A 19,794-nucleotide genomic window follows, 5' to 3' on the forward strand; every position below is an offset into this window, starting at 1 on the left:
ACTTCCCTTCTGTCATGCCTGTGGCTGAAGGCCTGCAACTGACCACACACCATGAATGATGCTCACCCTAACTTATCTACCAGGCACCTGCATACCAGACAAACGGTCGAGATTGCTGGCTTCACATTTAGGAGACAAACATGTCACCGGCCTCATCTTGGCCATAATCATGCTTCGAGAGCTTTCCTTCCTTAAAGCATGCAAATGTCCATTATGAGATTTCACTTTTCAGCTCAGCCTCATCACCCATCCATGCCACCTTACTGCAAAGAAATAACTCATATCAAAAACTCATTAGCAAGATAAACAACTGAAAAATACTCCTTAGCTTACTGGATTTTCCTTGTGTTATGAATCATGAATTTTTACAAAGCGAAATAGAAATTTGTTATATTATTTTTTTCAGTTTCCTCATAAAATACCTAAGATCAATGGATTTCATCTGAGTCTAACTTGGAGCGTTTTGTTGTTGTTGTTGTTGTTTTACTTAAAACTATCAAAGTCAAATGGTCTCACTTTTTTTTTTTTCAAAACACAAGATAGTCTCAATTACTATGTGGGTGGGTACTGCTTCAAAAGGGATGTATAACTAAGTAATATCAAAGCTAAAATGACAAATGTTGGGTTATTTTCAACAGAACACTTTGAGAGGAAAAAGAAAACAAACAAGAACATGAGGATATTCCTTTTAAAGGCAACTGCATGATGCCAGATTGTGTCCATGGACCAGATTTCTAAAAGGCCATCTAAAATACATTTTTAAATACTTACTCCTTTCACAGGTAATATCTTATGAAGTTTGATTGTTTTTGAATTGTCATAATACGAACTTAATATGGGAAGAAGGTAGTTCCAAAATGACAAAAGTAATTGCTTCCACATTACTTTTGTTTTTCTATTTACATATACAAACACATTTTTCTCATGTCACAATAGTAACTGAAACATTAAGAGGTGCTCATAAATATTTGAGGAATAACTGGATTGTTTTGCTATTTATTTATGTATTTATGTATGTGTGTATGTATGTATGTATGTGTGTGTGTATGTATGTATGTATGTATGTATTTATTTACTTTGAGATGAAGTCTCACTCTTGTTGCCCAGGCTGGAGTGCAATGGCATGATCTTGGACCACTGCAACCTCCGCCTCCTGGGTTCAAGCGATTCTTGTGCCTCAGCCTCCCAAGTAGCTGGGATTACAGGTGCCTGCCATCACGCCTGGCTAATTTTGTGTATTTTTAGTAGAGATGGGGTTTTGCCATCTTGCCCAGGCTGGTCTCGAACTCCTGAACTCAGGCAGTCCACCCACCTTGGCCTCCCAAAGTGCTAGGAGTGTGGGTGTGAGCTATCATACCCGTCAAATAACTGGATATTGTGACTAACAGTTGAGCTTAACTACTCCTGCACTGGAAGCAACTTCTGAGCTTCACTGGGTCCAAAGGGTGGTTTGGGCTCAGCAGGTATTATCATTGTCACCACTTGTGACAGCAGTCATTGTCACCTGGTTTGGCCCCTTGGGTCCCAGTCTTCCTTTCTCACCCCACAGTTCTCTCTCTTTGAAATCAAATTCTACCCAAAGAAGTGGAAGGTTCTATCTGGGCAGTACTCACTTCGCAGGATGCCTGAGCTCAGTTACCAGGGAATCCTGCAAAGCCAGGACTGCCCGGGTACAGTGTTCCTTCTAGGAAACTTTTCTTGGCCTTACAGACTTTTTAAATGCCCATGTCACATGTCCATTTCTCGCATTATTTTTAAGGAGTTTCTATTGAATATTTTATTCATTTTTTATCGATCAACCTCTACTCAGTGCTATTTCTTTCTGTAACTTGAAATTAATGTTTGACTTTAATGCCACACACTTGGTACTTGGTTTTTATAACAATGTTTCACAAAGGTACTTGGTTTTTGTATGTTTCAAAAAGGTACTTGGTTTTTGTAACAGTGTTTCACAAGGGTACTTGGTTTTAACAATGTTTCAGGCCACTGGCCATGGTTGGTGGCTCAGGCCTGTAATCTCAGCACTTTGGGAGGCCAAGGCGGACGGATCACGAGGTCAGGAGATCAAGACCATCCTGGCTAACAGGATGGCTAACAGAGAAACCCCGTCTCTACTAAAAATTGCAAAAAAATTAGCTAGGCTTGGTGGCGGGTGCCTGCAGTCCCAGCTACTCTGGAGGCTGAGGCAGGAGAATGGCGTGAATCCGAGAGGCAGAGCTTACAGTGAGCCGAGATTGCACCACTGCACTCCAGTCCAGTCTGGGGCACAGAGTGAGACTCCATCTTAAAAAAAAAAAGAAAAAAACAAAAAACAAAAAACCACAATGTTTCACAAAGCTAACAACAGACTTGGTTTTCCTTTGACTCTTCAAACATGCTCCCTAGAAGAAACAAAGCGGATCACTGAGGTCACGAGTTTGCGAGAGCAGCGTGGCCAACATGGTGAAACCCCATATCTACTAAAAACAGAAAAATTAGCTGGACCTGGCGGCTCACACACGGAATCTCAGCTACTCAGGAGGCTGAGGCAGGAGAATCGCTGGAACCTGGGAGGCAGAGGTTGCAGTGAGCCAAGATTGTGCCACTGCACTCTAGCCTGGGCCACAGGGCAAGACTCTGTCTTAAAAAAAAAAAAAAGTCAGTCTCTTCCTACTTCCAATTTAAATCTCTTAGACTACAGTGCCTCAGATACATTTTGTATCCTTCCACAAAGCTTCTACTGTACTGTGGGTCCCTCTACAAAGTCACTGTTCTGTTTCCAATAATCATTTTTTAAAAAAATTATCATCAAATGAGAGGTTGTGCAAAGACAGGAATCAACGATTCACCTACAGGACAACAGGACTCACGATAACCATTCCACGGGAAGTCTGGGCGATGCAGCCTGTGGCCAGACGTCTGAACATCAAAGCCAGGCTCTTCCCATAACCTGGAACAACTCATTTAGACTCTCGTTCCCCCAAAACTCTGAAGACACAAGGAAAGGCATCAGCCACCCCATAGGTGGCTGTCAACCGTCACGGAATGTTGATGCCTGTCATGAGATTTCCCACACTGGACAGGTACTAGGATCTCTGCAAGTGTCTATGCTGGAAGATGTGCCTAAGAAACCACAGGACTGGCACAGGGCATCTTCCCAAGTACCGATTTTTCTGGAAGTCTTGGTAGGTAGAAGAGTGGTTCTCAAAGTACAGACTCCCGACTACCAGCATCAGCATCATCTGGCAACCTGGAAGAAATGGAGATTCCCCAGCCCCACTTCTGATTTCCAGAATCCGAATCTCCAGAAGCAGAGTCCAGCAATCCATGTTTGTGAGCTCCCAGATGATTCTGAAGCACAATGAAATTTCACAGTGTTCTACTCAAACAAACAAGGAAGTATCATGGAACGAAAGATACTATTTGCATACATTTTTAAGATTTCACATTTGCAACTGGACTCCTCTGCAGGGATCCTCTCTTCCCCAAAGAAAACTTGGATGGAAATGTGTGAGAAGGGCAAACAAAATTTCCACATGCATATGATCTGTATCTGTAGATCTCCCAGATCTGTATCGCCAACCCTAACCCCTTTCCCTCCCCAGTATGCAAGCCCTGAATATTTGACTCTCTTGGAGCCAGCAATGCTGGAAGAGCAACTGGATCTTGCAGAAAACTGAACAGGTCCTGAGTGCTGCTCTCATGCCTCTTGTTCCCAAGCCTTGCTGTTTCAGTAATTCTGATCAAGAATCACCCTGTGAGAAGACACACACACATTAACAGAGGTGCTTCAGGGTTGTGACAGTACAGGGTGTTTTCTTCTTGAGTACAATTGTCTACAATGACTGAGTTTTTTTTTTTTTTTTTAATTTTTCCAAAGAACATGAGCAACGCTTTCATAATAAGAAATTAAATTGCTTTCATAGGAGGTACAACCACTTTAGCTCATCGAATTTTTAACCCAAACTCACTAACTGTGCCTTTCTATCCTATGGGATTATTTGATATTCCATTTCATCAAACATATATGAATAATACACTCACACTGCTCTACTGCCTGCTGCAATAATCACATTCCCTTCCTGTCCTGACCCTGAAGCCACTGGGGTGGTCCTGGTGGCCATCAGTCCAGGCCTGCACCTTGAGCCCTTGAGCTCCATCGCCCACACCACCCCACCCCATCCTCTTACACAGCTACCTCCTTGCTCTTTAATCCCATAGATTATTTCCAAATTCAGTCACTATTAACACTCTACCCCACATGTCCAGCACCACTGGTAAACCTTCTCCAGGCAACACACACACACACACACACACAAACACACACAGACGCGAACACAAGTCCACACACAGCTACCTCATCTTCACAATCACCCCTTTAATTACCATGCTACGGTAGTATCCATATTTTTACACTAGTTCTGGGCCCTCACCTTCATCTTTCTCAAGCTTTATTGAGCAACCACTAAACACCAAAAATTTACGTTTTGGAATGAGAACAACTAACTCATCCATAAGCTACTGAAGCTCACCATGATGCAGGAAACATCCAAATATATGGAGATAAGAGCAATGATGAGCTAACACCCAACAGTGAAAAAAGGAAAATGGACCAACATTGAAGAGAAAGAAACAGAACAAAGAAAGGTAGAGGGAGTGGGCAGACAAGGCCGACCAGCCCCTTGGAGAGCCTTTCTCAAATAGTTTCTTCCCATGCATGGTCCGTCTGTGGCAGAAGCAGCACACGTCTTCCCCTCAACCCCACCCCAGGATGCTGTACCAGGCAGACCCAACTATAGGCATATTGTGAAGAATCATTTTAAGTGAGCACCTGAGGGATGGATGTTTGGCAAAGGAAGGGCTCCAAAAAGTCAAGATTGTTAATCACCAGAACCCAACACTCAGGAAAGTTACGAAATCCCCTGTAGAGGGCTTTTAGATCCCAATCTCTGCCTGGTTGAGGTGTAGCCTAAACTCCCAACATTGTCAAAGTCCTTTTGGAGGTACAGGAGTCAAGGACGTCCATCAATTTACCTGGGCCAGTGAGGCAAGATCGCAGGAGAAGGGGGTCATGGTACAACACCCCCCCCCTCAATGGACCAAGGCCCCCAGTATGGAAAACCCTTGGCTAAGTACCCAGCAACCACAGCCACCATGGCAAAGACAGCCAACAAGTGTGGGCCGTCCTGGGACTGACCACTACAGCTCACGAAGGGACCCGTCACCTGAAGGAATGCATGGCACCTCCTAAGAAAAAGTCATTCCTAGTCCTCCCTGTTACTTCTCTGCAAATAAATACTCAAGGTTAGATCTATCTAACATCTAAAACACATTCTGTCAGTCCGAATCACAGTGCTTTTAACTGTCTCCTTTTAAGTACAGGAAACAAAAGTTTCAAACCAGACGTTTAAAATTTAAAAGAAACAGGCCGGGTGTGGTGGCTCATGCCTGTAATCCCAACACTTTGGGAGGCCGAGGCGGGCAGACCACCTGAGGTCGGGAGTTCAAGACCAGCCTGACCAACATGGAGAAACTCCGTCTCCACTAAAAATACAAAATTAGCCAGGCGTGGTGGCGCATGCCTGTAGTCCCAGCTATTTGGGAGGCTGAGGCAGGAGAATTGCTTGAACCTAGGAGGTGGAGGTTGTGGTGGGCCGAGATTGTGCCATTGCACTCCAGCCTAGGCAACAAGAGCAAAACTCCATCTCAAAACAACAACAACAACAAAATTTATGAAAAACAGAAGGGTTGATGGCTCGGCCAGCAAGAGAGATAGGAGGTAAATGATGAATTGACTTTAAAACTGAAAGGCATCGCCCCTTCCCAGGATGCAGAATATCATTTTATTTGGTTAATTACATTGAGATCTTCATCAAATTCTCTTAACAGGCAAACAAAAAATATTCTAAAACCTAAGGGAAAATCCATAATTCTTCCAAAAATAACCTAACAATTCTTCTTAGTATTCAATGTCAGAGAAAGCCTTACTCAGGCAATTACACAGAAATAAATTACCATCCACAGTAGAGGGTCATTTCTCACAACACAGTGTAAGAGAAATATTCATAGATACACTTTTTTCCCTAAATAAGAAAAATTCACAACGGTCATGGTGTTCCTACAATTTCAATCCACTCATTTTCTTAATTTATTTCCCAAAGCTGTATCTCTACCTAGGAAAACCAATCAGGCCTGGTGAGACTTGTTCCTAAATAAACCCTGAGGTTTGAACAAAATTCTTCAAGAAAGAAGTAATCAGGTCAATTATGTTAAAGATGAATTTACAGCTCCAGCATCTTGAGGTCTATAACACAATCACGGCTGTGGGTGGATTTGCAGAGCTTCCAAATGCCACAGGAAGGTAAAACCTCCTCCCCCACCAAGCAAAGTCTTACCGAGTGTTACTTGCTCAAATGTGAGACGTCTCATTTAGAAGAATACAATATTAAAGGTTTAGTGCATTAAAGGAAAGCTGGAAAACTCAAGGGCAGAGCAAGTTCTGAAGAGTATGCGGAAGTCGTGGCTGCAGCCCAGGGTAACTTTCCACTGCCAGGTGACAAGGTCACAGGAGAGCAGTTTTTAAATTGACTCCCAGGAATGCAGACTACACGGTTGTTCCTCTCTGGAAATGGCTTTCTCTGTGACCAGCTCACATCAAATCACAGGTGTCTTATGAACCTGTCCAGCCTCTCTGAGGACTGCCGAGTTACCTCTTCAGGAAATGCAATGAATCTGACCCAGATAACGCCGCATAAGGTAACAGTTGTCCAGGACCCTCCACCTTCAGTAATCGTTCACAAGTACACTCTGTCTTAAAGGAACCCTTGTATATTTCATGTTTTCCCCGTGCAAAAGCTTACTCTCTGCCACTTTCAGTTTATGTAATCAGACAGCTGGCTGTGAGCATATCCAAAACTCAGGATCTGCATTGTTTCAACCAAGACAAAAATATTAGGCTCCTCGTAAGTCTGGGAGCACCAGGAGTGTATCATTCAGCCAAGTGACACTGAAATTCTTACCAACTGCTTAGAGCAAATAAGGAAATCGTAAAGTATCAAATATACGGATTCATTTTTCTTCTAAGATTCTAGAATCCACCGCGTATTGGTCTATTCTCCCACAAAGCTTAACATGACATTGGTGTTACGGGTGGAAGTGTGCCTCCCTCCAAAACTTCCATGTTGAGGCTCTAGTCCCCGGAACGTGACTGTATTTGGAGACAGAAACTTGAAAGAGGTTATTACGGTAAAATGAGGTCATACAGGTGGGCCCTAATCCAATCTGACCGGCGTCCTTCTAAGAGGAGGAAATTTGGACACAGAGACACCAGGGCTTTGCGTGTACACAGAGCAAAGGCCACGTGAGGGCACGGCAAGGGGCCACCTGCAAGCCAAGAACAGAGGCCTCGGTAGAAACAATCCACCGGCCCCCTGCTCTTGACTTCTGGCCTTCAGAACTGTGCGGGATCATGGCCAGGCTAAGTGGCTCACACCTGTAATCCCAGCACTTTGGGAGGCTGAGGCAGGCAGATCACTTGAGTTTGAGACCAGCCTGATCAACATGGTGAAACCCTGTCTCTACTAAAAAATATAAAAATTAGCCAGACACAGTGGCATGTGCCTGTAGTCCCAGCTACTTGGGAGGCCGAGGCAGGAGAATCGCTCAAACCTGGGAAGTAGAGGTTACAGTGAGCCAAGATCATACCACTGAATTCCAGCCTGGGAGACAGAGTGAGACTCCACCTCAAAAAAAAAAAAAAAAAAAAAAAAAAAAAAAAAAGAACTGTGTGGAATCAATTTCTGTTGTTGAAGTCACCAATCTGGTATTTTGTTATGGCAGCTCTAGCAGGGCTAGGAGAATTGGAAAGAAAATATTTCAATGACCCAAAAAAAGGGGGAGAAAGGGGTGGACTCCTTGGGTCCTGTGTCCTTCTCCTGGGCACATGGCCTGACCAGCAACCCCATTCCGAGCCCGGCCCCTTCCACAGTACATTGCAGAGCCAGAGCACAGAAACCAAGCTCTGTGGACAGAGCAGTCACTGCGGCTTTGGGGGACAGTGAGGTGCCCTGGAAGAACAGATGAGATGTGCTGGCAGAGAAGAAAAGGCATAGTAAAGAGAGGCCATAGGCATGAAAAGAGCATTCAAAGCCCCGATGGAAAACAGAATGAGACAACTGAACAAAGGCAAGAGCAATCAACCCCACAATACAGAATTGGCAAATACACACATACAACATGAGGCCGTCTCCCTCCTCACCGTATGCAAACTGAACTCGCATATACTTCGATGCCTCTTATATTAGCAGAGATTAAAATTTTAACATTAGCTGCTGTTTATGCAAAACTGAGCACATTCAGAGCAGTGGCATTAACAGCCGTCCTGACAATGTACAGAAAGGGACAGTGAAGCTTAGGAGAGAGAACAAGTATCTTCTCCAAGCTCAGGGAGCTCTAAGCAGCTGAGCTTAGACACAGGACACTGTGTTCCAATCATACTGCTTCTCAATTCGGGGAGGGGAGTGATTCTGCCCCCCAAATGTGGCAACATGGAGAGATATTTTTAAATATTACACCAGGGAAAGTGCTCCCAGCATCTAGTAGGCAGAGGCCAGGGGAGCAGGGAACATCCCATGGGGCACAGAACAGCCCCCACAACAAAGAATGATCTAAGCCACACGGTCACCAGTGCCGCCTGCATTGGGAAACCCTGCTCCAGAAACAACGCCAGCTCAACCGCACTCTCACAGCCTTTCTCTAATTTTGAAATAATTTTAGTTTCAAAATAAAAACTTACCAATGCACACACAGACACACAAAGCTATGAACCACTCTGCTACATATGCTGTTTGTAACCAGAGAAATCTCCCATCATCAGGCCTCCCACCACAGCCTGAGAACGCATCCTGGGCCCAACACCTTTACATGGGCTCTGCTCAACAACCTGAGGCCAGCTAATCCCATCCTTACCCACGTGTCCTTCTCGTCAGTTCTCCGCCCATGTCTGCTCTGCACATTCCCTCAGCACCAGCGACATAATTTCCAGGCCCAACGCAAAATGAAAACATGAACCCTTCGTTCGAAAATTATCAAGAATTTTAAGATGGTGAGAAAAGAGCATTAAACCAAACACCGGGCCCTTCTGAGTGTGAAGCAAGTGACCACACTGGTCACAGGCTCAGGAAGGTGACCTTGAGCAGCTCTGCACCCTTCCACGTCCTCACCCTGCCTGCCTCCCTAGCCACTGCACCAAGTCTTCATTCTTCTCCAAATTGCTCCCACCATTCCTTGTCACACTGAAGCTTGGCTCTGCACACAGGACAGGTTCCAGGAGGCTACACGTTCTCTGGCACATTTTAGGGCCAGGGCTGAACCCTACTCTGGGACTTTCCACCTCAGCCTCCACGTAGTGAAGAGTCCTCCCTATCATCTACAGACCACTTGGCTGGTCACTGGACACCCCAGTAACCATCCTCTCTTTAAAGATGGCATGGAACCTGGGTTGCCATCTTCCTCCCCAGGCAAAATTCGGCATCATCCTGGATCACCGTGATCCACACCCACATAGCACCCTCAATCCACAAATGACTCCCTGAGCCCCACACACCTCTGTCCACGTTGTGCTCACACCCAGAGCCATGCTGGACTGGGCCACCACGCGCCACCTCATTTCTGGAAACCTCAACTCCAGAGCTGTGTCCAGGTCTCTCCTGCCCATCTTCCTGAGGATCAGCACATCAAATGGCGAATAAGCTCTAGGGCCCAGCACCGATTCAATATGTCTATGTAGCCTCTCTTTAGTCCTTGCAATGACCCTGTGAGATGGGCGCTACTATTAATACTTCTAATCCCATTTTTCAGGGATAAAGAGGATTCTGAGAGAGATTCAGAAAATGTATCCAGGCGAACAAGCCAGTATGTGGCCCCAAGGTCTTGATCATGAAGCAGAACTGTTTCCATTTGACTCTGTGAAAAACATCCTCAGGCTCACTAATAAATGCCAATTAAAAATGTATATTTTTCAATCACCTGATTGACAAAGAGTAAAAAGAATAACAAGACCCAGAACTGGTGAAAATGTGAGGGACAGGTGGTCTGAGGGAAGGAGGACTGGAAACTGATGTATTTCTTTTTATTTTTTTTTTTTGAGACGGAGTCTGGCTCTGTCGCCCGGGCTAGAGTGCAGTGGCCGGATCTCAGCTCACTGCAAGCTCCGCCCCCCGGGTTTACGCCATTCTCCTGCCTCAGCCTCCAAAGTAGCTAGGACTACAGGCGCCCGCCGCCTCGCCCGGCTAGTTTTTTTGTATTTTTTAGTAGAGACGGGGTTTCACCGTGTTCGCCAGGATGGTCTCGATCTCCTGACCTCGTGATCCGCCCGTCTCGGCCTCCCAAAGTGCTGGGATTACAGGCTTGAGCCACCGCGCCCGGCCTGAAACTGATGTATTTCTAGACCACAATTTGGCAAAATATACAAAGAGCCTTAAGTAGCGGAGACTTTGCTGCTCGTAGTCCACTTCTAAAAACCCACAGAAAGACTCAGACAAGCAGGCAAAGATGTATTTACAGGAGTATTCATCAAGGGGGAAAAAAACCCCAATTCCTTAAACATCCACAGGATTGATAAAATTGGCTAGAGTAGTAATTACCCTTATTATCACTATCACTGGATACTGTCAATCAGCTAGGGTAAAGTACTAATACTTAGACATTATCTCATTCAATCCTCACAATTTGGTGTATTTTACAAAACACGAAAACGTTGCCTACTCCAGAATCTGTTTCATTGAGAAAAATTATGTGGAGCTGTATCTATCAAGCAAGGAAGATACCCATGGTATATCATTCACAGTTAAATACAGGTTCACCTTAGAGCAGAGTAGAATTTGATCGCAGATTTGATTCTTCAGACTGTCATGTAGTCTGGTTATTTACTATCTTCTCAGCTGCAAGTCCACCCTTCCCTTATCTGCCCCTTGACACTTGGACCCCACAAATGAAACTTCCCCGACTCCCTTTCCAGCTGGCTTCCAGCTGGGGCCTGATGAGATGGGGCCCTGGTAGGAGAGCCTCAGGGGGAGGAGAAGCACTGTCCCGGCATCAGCAGTGGGGTCCGATGTCTTCCCACTGCAGAGGTAGCATCAGCAGCAGAGGGTGTCCCTTGGGCTCAGGTCACCCCGCCCAGTGGTGGTGCCTGCTTCCTGCAGAGCTTGTCTCTGGGCTCTCTCAGGGTCGCCCCAGCTTGTTCTCCCATCCTCCACACCTGTGGAGCAACCCCTCACCTGAGGTCCCTCTGTTGGGCCCTGACTGGTACTACATGCACATGTATTAATATTTACTCAGCACCCAACTGCTGAGCGGTTATGCTGTACCAGGGACTCTGCCAGGTGATGGAGACATAGCACTAGCAAGGCACACCTGCCTCTGAGTCTGTCCACCTGCATTAAATGGTGTGTAGACACACGAAAACATGAACTGTGCAGTACACGCAAGGGAGACTGTGGGTAATTTTTATTTTGTTCTTTTCTTCTATGGTTTCAGGTTTGTTTGTTTGTTTTATTTTTCTCCAGGACTGACTTTTATAATCAGGATATTTAGTATTTTAAAATACAGTAGACAAACTGTCCTACTCTCTGAACTCTACAATGCTTCAAAGACATAAGACCCCCTTAAGGCTATGACATAGTTTGGATGTTTGTCCCCGAAACCTCATGTTGACAGTAATCCCTGGTGTTGGAGGTGGGGCTTGGTGGGAAGTGTTTGGGTCATGGGGGCGGATCCCTCGTGGCTTGGTGCTATTCTGGTAATGGTGCGTTCTCATGAGATTTGGTTGTTTAAAAGTGTGTGACGCAACCCCTTGCTCCTGCTCTGGCCACATGAGATGCCTGCTCCCCCTTCATCTTCCACCACAATTAGAAGCTTCCTGAGGCCTCCCCAGTAGCCGCACAGATGTCAGCATCATGCGTCCTGTGTCATCCGGTACAGTGTGCAGAGCCGTGAGCCAATTAAATTTTTCTTTATAAATTATCCAGTATTGGGTGTTTCTTTATACCAATGCAAGAATGGCCTAACAGACTAAATTGGACTTTTTTAAAAAAAAAATGCTGCTCTCAATATATAATCAGAGTCATGAAGTAATGTGTGTGGCAGAATGTTTTCTGTCTTGGCCAAAGAGTACAAAAACAAAAGAGATCTGAGCTGCCATTACAACAACAACAACAAAAATACTAACTGAAGCACCTGCAGTTTCTATCAAAACAGAAACCTAGGACTTAATAATACCTAAAGCAATATTCTGGATATCTCATATCAGGCCACAGGGACAATGCCCATTTATATAGAATATGAACAATCTTCTTTCCTAGATGTGAGACAACCTAGCACGTAGCTGTAAAACCCTCCTGCTGGCCCTCAGTCCCTCTCTTCTCCCTTCCTTCGACAGCTGCGGCCTGTCCGTCACACCACCGGCCGCAGGAAGGATTAATTCTGCTTCCTGCTGGTTTCTTGCACCATCCCATCCATGGTCTCTCTGGGGACCTGGACACAGAACACGGGATGGGCACAGGTCGTGCGTTTATGCTTCTGAAACATAAACACCCTGCTGAGCTCTCCCTCAGTGAGCTTGCTTTCTTATCTTTACACAGCACTCTGCGTCATTACTGGCACTGGGTTTACAACACACCATAACACGGCCAGCTTTACAGCTTGTCCCAGAGCCTGCGAGCATTTCTGCAGAGAATGGAGAAATGTGGAAATAAACTAAATGGCCCCCTTTCAAAGATACTTATGAGAATCACAGAAATCTCTAGGAATACTACAGATACTGTAGTTGATACAACTCAACGTTTTTGAGAGAACAGGCAGCTGAGCTCTGTCTAATGAGGTGGATTCCAATGTCATGCTGTGAGATCGAGGGTGCAGGGTTACTTATCAGCTGTGTGTACCTGGGCACATTAAGCCTCAGTTTCCCCACCAGTGAACAGGGATATGATGTGCATTCCCCTTGTTGTCTATCTTGAAGTGATGCCAGGGGGCTTGAGAGATGCATATAAAGTAGCTAGGCCAGTACCTGGCGCTAAAGGACATCAATATGTACCATTTCCTTCCAAGTCAGGATTTGGGGCCAGCTCTCCTGACCTGCAACAGGCACCTGTCTGCTCCACATGCCGCCTCGTCCCCACAGGTGGGACAGGTTCGACACTGATCCAATCACGCAGGCTGGACTCCTTCTCCCTCCCTCCATTGCTAAGGACTCTGCCAGCGTCCAGATACTGAGGACTTGATAAACAATATCTGAGATAAAGACCCTTCTAAAATATTAATATTTAAAAATCTGAAAAAAAAAAAGGTAAAAGGTGAGGTTTGTAAACTGCAATTTTTAAGCTGCTTTTGTTATAGCACAGGAGATGGGAAATAAAATTCTCATTTCCAGAGTCTTCACAGTCTGGGCCTGAATGCTCATTAAATATGTGGCATTAAAATGGTATAAATAGAGAGATCGCCTCCTGAACACATACAGGTCATTCAGCCAGTAATGAGAAACATTTTTTTTTTTTTTTTTTGAGACGGAGTCTTGCTCTTGTCACCCAGGCTGGAATGCAGGGGCCAGATTTCAGCTCACTGCAAGCTCCGCCTCCCGGGTTCACACCATTCTCCTGCCTCAGCCTCCCAAGTAGCTGGGACTACAGGCGCCCGCCACCTCGCCCAGCTAGTTTTTTTGTATTTTTTAGTAGAGACGGGGTTTCACCATGTCAGCCAGGATGGTCTCGATCTCCTGACCTCGTGATCCGCCCATCTCGGCCTCCCAAAATGCTGGGATTACAGGCTTGAGCCACCGCGCCCAGCCAAGAAACATATTCAACACAGTTGTTACTACAAAACAGAGTGCAAGGTAAGATTCCCAAAACTTCTTTTATCTAGCTTGAGTTGAAAGCTGTCCTCAGCCATCCTCTGAGGTCTGGAACATGTTGGAGCCTATTTGCCAGGCAATGAAATGTCAGAGGATCTCTATCAGTATCAGCTCCCCCAACACCCCCATCGGAAAATACAAAACATTCTTTCTGAAAGCTGAAGAAAATTACACAGGTTTTTATAAATCAGGATCAGAACTTAAAAGTGGAAGGTTAAAATTCAATTAGAAATTTTGGGGCTGGGCGCGGGGGCTCACGCCTGTAATCCCAGCACTTTGGGAGGCCAACGCGGGTGGATCATGACGTCAGGAGATCGAGACCATCCTGGCTAACACAGTGAAGCCCTGTCACTACTAAAAATACAAAAAAAAAAAAAATTAGCCAGGCGTGGTGGCGGGCGCCTGTAGTCCCAGCTACTCAGGAGGCTGAGGCAGGAGAATGGCGTAAACTCAGGAGGCGGAGCTTGCAGTGACAGAGCGAGACTCCGTCGGAAAGGAAAAGGAAAAGGAAAGGAAAGGGAGAGAAAAGAAAAGAGAAACAGAAAGAGAAAGAAAGAGAGAAAGAAGAGAAAGAGAGAGAGAAAGAGAGACAGAAAGAAAGAGAGAAAGCAAGCAAGCAAGAGAGCAAGCAATTTTGGAAGGTGGGGGTGGCAGACAAACCCACAGAGCCTGCTCCCTTACGCTGCTTTGAAGTTTGCCGTGACTAAGCTCCTACTTGGCTTTCACAGAACAGAGAGCGTTGTTTTCACAGCTCCTGTGAGTTTCATCAGACAGTAGCTGGGAATGCAAGAGCTGAGCCAGGCTTATGAACCACAGGCATGGGTTCTAAGATCATTTTCCATTTTTAACTTGAAATTTAGAAACTGGAGACCGGCAAGGGATACCTTTCAAATACGCCTTTTAGCTCCAGTCAATGTAAATGAGATTCATGCACATATATAATACATGCATTCCTAACACTAGTCACATAACATATACGTACATAAAAGTATTCAAGACACTAGTCTAGAGGGAAAAACAGAACTTCTTCATATGAATGATGAATTCCTGATTGTTTGTACACAATCCTGTACACAACCAGGAACTCAAAGCCTGCTTTCAGAATAGTAGGAATGACTAGACCAGAGTAAACCATCATCACACAAAGTTTAAAAAAAAAAAATGTCTTTCAAAGGAGTTAACATTTTGCCTTATTTCCATCCCAGCCCTGGTGATTAAAGGAAACTTGTTTGATTTTATTCTGTAACTCAAAATGACTTTATTTTTTATGTCATCTTGACAAACCATATTTGCCCGTCTGCAATAACACTGTAACCAGAGTTCATATTTTCTCTAATCTGAGTAACTAATATTGTGTTACCCCATAGCTGCCTTGTGTAGGGACAATAAAAGGTGCTTTATCTACCACATCCCCTGCCAGGTAATGACCTCCAACGGGAGCTCTCCAACCCTGCTGACGGTTAACATGAACCAGGGCAGCTGCCCCGTGCTGGGTGCCCATGGTGTGGCCAGCCCAGTGGAGCCACATCAGGAAGGTGTTATTAATATTATCCTCCCCTCCGCCTGAGGACACTAAAACTCAGAGAAGAGAAACAGGCCTGGTGCCGGCTTCTGACTGGAGAGCTGGGTCTCAAACCCAGGTCTGTCAACTCACAAAACTCCACCATCCCCCATCACTCTTATCAGAACCATATTATCAACAACATGATGGTTATCAGAGCACAATGAAATCCGCAATGCTTCCTCTAAGGCCTCTGATAATCTCAGAAAAACAAGCGACAACTCGGAGCAAATGCCACAAGGCCACTCCACCAGCTTTACCTCCAGCAGAGCCATGCAAGTGGCCAAGGCCGACACAAAGGTCAGAGCTCTGTTACCAATGGGACAGATGATACCAGAAAGCCACTCCTCCTCTGAGAGAAACACTGAAGATACACCACGCTATGGAAAGGAATCCTCTGCTCAGAAATGGACAAAAGAATCCACTGATTACTATGAAGGAAGCAACCCGATTGGCATTTTCACAGCAGGCAGCACCAGTCTACATTTTTATCAAATGACAAGCGAACACACTAGGTATCTCCTTGTGCTGGTGGCCCTTTATGGGGCAAACAGAGGGCTTCTATAAACCTTAGGAAGTATGATTTTTAATCACAAGGCAAATTCATAGGTGGAGGCTTGAGCAGTTCCTTGATCTCTGCACCAGAATTTCCCAGGTATACACTCCCCGCCATGTCATCAGCCCAGCAGCTGCCAGACTGCATGCTCTGTCCTTAGCTAGATCGAGGCCCTCTGGGACTAGGTATAGGGATGTCATTGCTCCAGTCCCCTTCTGGATGCTCCAAGTCTAGTCCAGGCCACAATACCTCTCCCCTGGATTCCCTGGGAAGCCCCCTAAATTTGGGTCCCTGCCTCTATTCTTGACCCTTCCAGTACAACAAGCACTGAACCAATGTCCATCAGCAATGCAAGCAAAATATAAATCTGATCACGTCACATCCCTGCTCGAAATGCTAAGTCTAGGAGCCTTAACATAACCTACAAAGCCCCCATCCCACCTGCCTGACTCATCCTTGCCTCTCTCCACTCCTGCCTGCCCCCACCTGCTTAGCTGTAGCCACCCTCCCCTTTTAGGGGGTTCTACGGTGGTTTCCTGAGCTTCCTCCCTTTGGGAGGTTAGCAAGGATGAACACAGCTGATCCGAAGTTAGGCTCCTTGGGCACAGCTGCCTCCACTTAGCCAGATCGCTATGGCTCTCCCAGAGTGAAGAGTGACTTTTGTTGTTATCATGTAACACAGAAAAAAGACACCCTCCACCCTTCTTCTTCCTAACCACCAACACCAGAGTTAGGGGGTTGTCCATTTTTACTTTGCTTTTTTCTGTATTTTGTTTGGTTATTTTTAACAAACATGCATCCATTAAAGATAGGATTATCTTGATTGTATCAGCCCAATTTTTTCTCTGCCAGCAAAACAGAGTTTTGATTCATCAAGTATTACGTCCCCCAAATGATATAACTGAGGGTACTGACAGAAATGTATCTGAGGGTCTCCTGTATGGGGTGGAGGTGCGGGGAGGGGTTGCGGGGGAAGAGACAGATAATAAGGAATCCTATTGTGGCCAAATTATCCTCCCCTCCCCAGTCCAGCCCTAGACTATGCACAGCAGTCAAAGACTAGAGAAAACAATCTATCAGTTTTCTAACAGAATAACACAAGTTTAATTTGTATTGTTAAATGGCCAAGTATATTAAGTAACCAAAAATAAGTATGAGCATTTTCGCTTGAAGGATTATATCGGGTAAAATAAAGGCAGAGCACTGAGGACCCAGAATGCCCAGGCATGGGCCTTAGGCTGGATGACTCATCCAGGGTGGCTGAAATGAGCCAGCACGGTTCTGGCAGGGCTCCAGGCATCCTGGTGATTGCCAGCCACACAGTGCCTAACCCTGTCAGGGACTGAATGTTTGTGTCCCCCTAAAATTCATGTGTTGAAATCCTAATCCCCAAGATGGCGGTATTGGGAGGTGGAGCCTTTGCGAGGCGATCAGGTCATGAGGATGGTGCCCTCGTGAATGAAATTAACACTCTCATAAAAGGCACAATGGAGCTTGCTTGCTCTCTCTCTCATCATGTAAGGATGCAACAAGGTGACCGCCATCTGCAGACCAGGAAGCAGGTCCCCACCAGACCAGATCTGCCAGCACTTTGATCATGGACTTCCCAGCCTCCAAAACTGCGAGCATTAAATGTTTTTCATTTAAGCCACCCAGCCCATGGTACTCTGTCACAGCAGCTGGAGCTGACTAGGACACTGTCCCTCAGCCAAAGAGGGAAGGGAGACAGGTGAAGATGCTTACTTCCAACATTACTTCGTAACGTATCCAAAACTAACTAAAATGGCTTGATTTTCAGGCCATACTTGATCAAAACAACAGGGATGCACCTGCGCACATGCCTCATGAGGAAAGAGGACGAGGGGAGAAGAGGAGGGGAGAGGAGAGGACGAGGGGAGGGGAGAGGATGAGGGGAGAGGATGAGGGGAGGGAAGAAGGAAAGAAGGAAGTCATCCAGCAATGCCTCAGCATCACTCAAAGTGGTCATCTAGCCCAGTGCCTTTCAAAGTGCAAGTCACACAACCCGTAAGTATGAAATCCATTTAGTGGATCACATTTATTGAATGAAATAAAAATAGGTTAGAACAAAGTAGCACCACTCAACCAGAAAATATCAGAAACCCAGAAAAAGAGAGGAGCCATCAAAGAGAAACCCTAATGTCCGAGAGAGGTGAAGGAAGACTTCAGCGGGGCGGCAGGAGAGCACAGACCGGGTGATGGCAGACCCCGGACCCTGCCCAGGTCAGACCACCTGGGCGGCTCTGAGCCAGACTTCCTCAGGAATACGGACAGGCCTTATACCTAATAGGTCTGAGCACACTAAAAAGAGGCTGACACAACTGGGGACAAGCTGGGGAATCTTTACAAATAAAATACAAGGAAGAAAATGACAAAGTTGGGCAGGAAAAGTAATGGTGGTATATGTACCATCCAGCTCATGTGTCAAGAGCGTTTACAGAGTATCAGAGGTCAACACAGAACACGGAGCTGACCAACAGTAGGAGAGACCTGTATTTGATGTGGTGGGCACAGGGTGTGTGGGTGGAAAAAAAGCAAATCCTTAACTTCTAAAATGGAAATCAAGTTTGAAAATTCAAGCAGCTGCACCAAAATCATGTTCTGCAGACGGGAGGATGAGTTGAAAGAATCAGTCAAAAGAGGTGGAAGCGATTGCCGCTGAAGAGTAGGCAGTGAACACACACCCTGGGCTCTAAGACTTTTCCTCCCTGGTATCCTCTCAAACGCAAACTTCTCTCCCTCGCCCTTAGGGCCTTTCCCAGCTAACAAACCCACTCCCCCGCTGGTGCTCGTCCTCACACCCTCCTCGACCTCACAGAGCTGAGCCCTCACTCCCCTTCTCCACTGCCCTCCAGAAACTTCCTGTTCTTGCAAGAGATTCTGGACTCATATGTGGTGCTCATGAGGCCCTGCTGAAAAACACACAGAACTCATTTCTATTGTCTTTTTAGATGGGTTGGGCCTTACAATACAGTTTTTATCTAATTTTCTAAAAGAATAAATGAATCCACGTAAATCACACGGGATGCATTTCTCTCACAAGATCACCAGAACACAACTTTCAGCCTTGAGGGAACCCTGCACCCATCATGGTGAAGCTTCTATGGTAGCCAAGTTGTGCTCTCTGCTTTTTGAAAGTCACTAAATATTGCTCAATCATTTAAAATGACTGCTTTTGCTGGACTGCATATCGCATTACCCTTGGATTCAAGGTACACATACAATGGCAAGGACCAAAAATTTAAGATAATGTCTACAGAAGAAATTCTTTAAATGCTTTAAAAAAAAAAATCTATTCCTTGATTTTCCTTCCTTGGAATTAGGAAAATAGACTATTATTCCATTTTAGTGGCAAAACCTATCCAGCCAGTGTATACAACACTGGTTGGGCCACTTGTGGAATAACATGTTCAGTTCTGGATTGTACCTTTTAAAGGAGTTGATGAAACAACAAAAGAGTACCCAAAAGAAAGTTCCAGAACAGTGCTGGGTCTGAACCGGCATCTCCTCTCAATCCCAAGATCCCAGGGCCTGACTTGCTCGGCTTCTCTGGGTCCTTCTGGAATGCTGCTTCACTTTCCTTTGACCTTAAACTTGGTAAGTTTTACTTAAATCCATCCTACTCCATCAACCTCTCACTACCTGTGACTGTACTGAAGGTCTTCCTTTTGTGAATATCCACTGTAGTCACAGTTAGTAGCTCCTGGGTTCCTCCCTTTCATTAGCCCCACATATCAAACAAAATGAAAGTCGCTTGAAGACACTGACTGCAACCTC

General features: G+C 45.5%; 1 protein-coding gene and 1 long non-coding RNA gene across 24 annotated transcripts in view; one reads left to right on the top strand and one right to left on the bottom strand.

The window, feature by feature from the left end:
• NEDD4L (NEDD4 like E3 ubiquitin protein ligase) overlaps window positions 1-19,794 on the bottom strand; it is a 367,516-nt gene that overhangs the window by 256,681 nt on the left and 91,041 nt on the right. For 2 of the 23 annotated variants that reach the window (XM_077974739.1, XM_028838293.2), the window contains exon 1: window positions 6,375-6,785. The exons of the other annotated variants lie outside the window; for them this stretch is intronic. The gene's annotated coding sequence lies outside the window, so the exon portion shown is untranslated. Of the gene's footprint in view, window positions 1-6,374; window positions 6,786-19,794 lie in introns of those variants that run through there. 23 annotated transcript variants of the gene reach the window in all.
• Window positions 639-5,293, top strand: LOC144336384 (uncharacterized). The gene is made up of 2 exons (XR_013408121.1): window positions 639-782; window positions 2,386-5,293. It is a non-coding gene; the product is annotated as an uncharacterized LOC144336384 (long non-coding RNA).

Source organism: Macaca mulatta, chromosome 18 (genome assembly GCF_049350105.2).
Source record: "Macaca mulatta isolate MMU2019108-1 chromosome 18, T2T-MMU8v2.0, whole genome shotgun sequence".
Taxonomy (NCBI): domain Eukaryota; kingdom Metazoa; phylum Chordata; class Mammalia; order Primates; family Cercopithecidae; genus Macaca; species Macaca mulatta.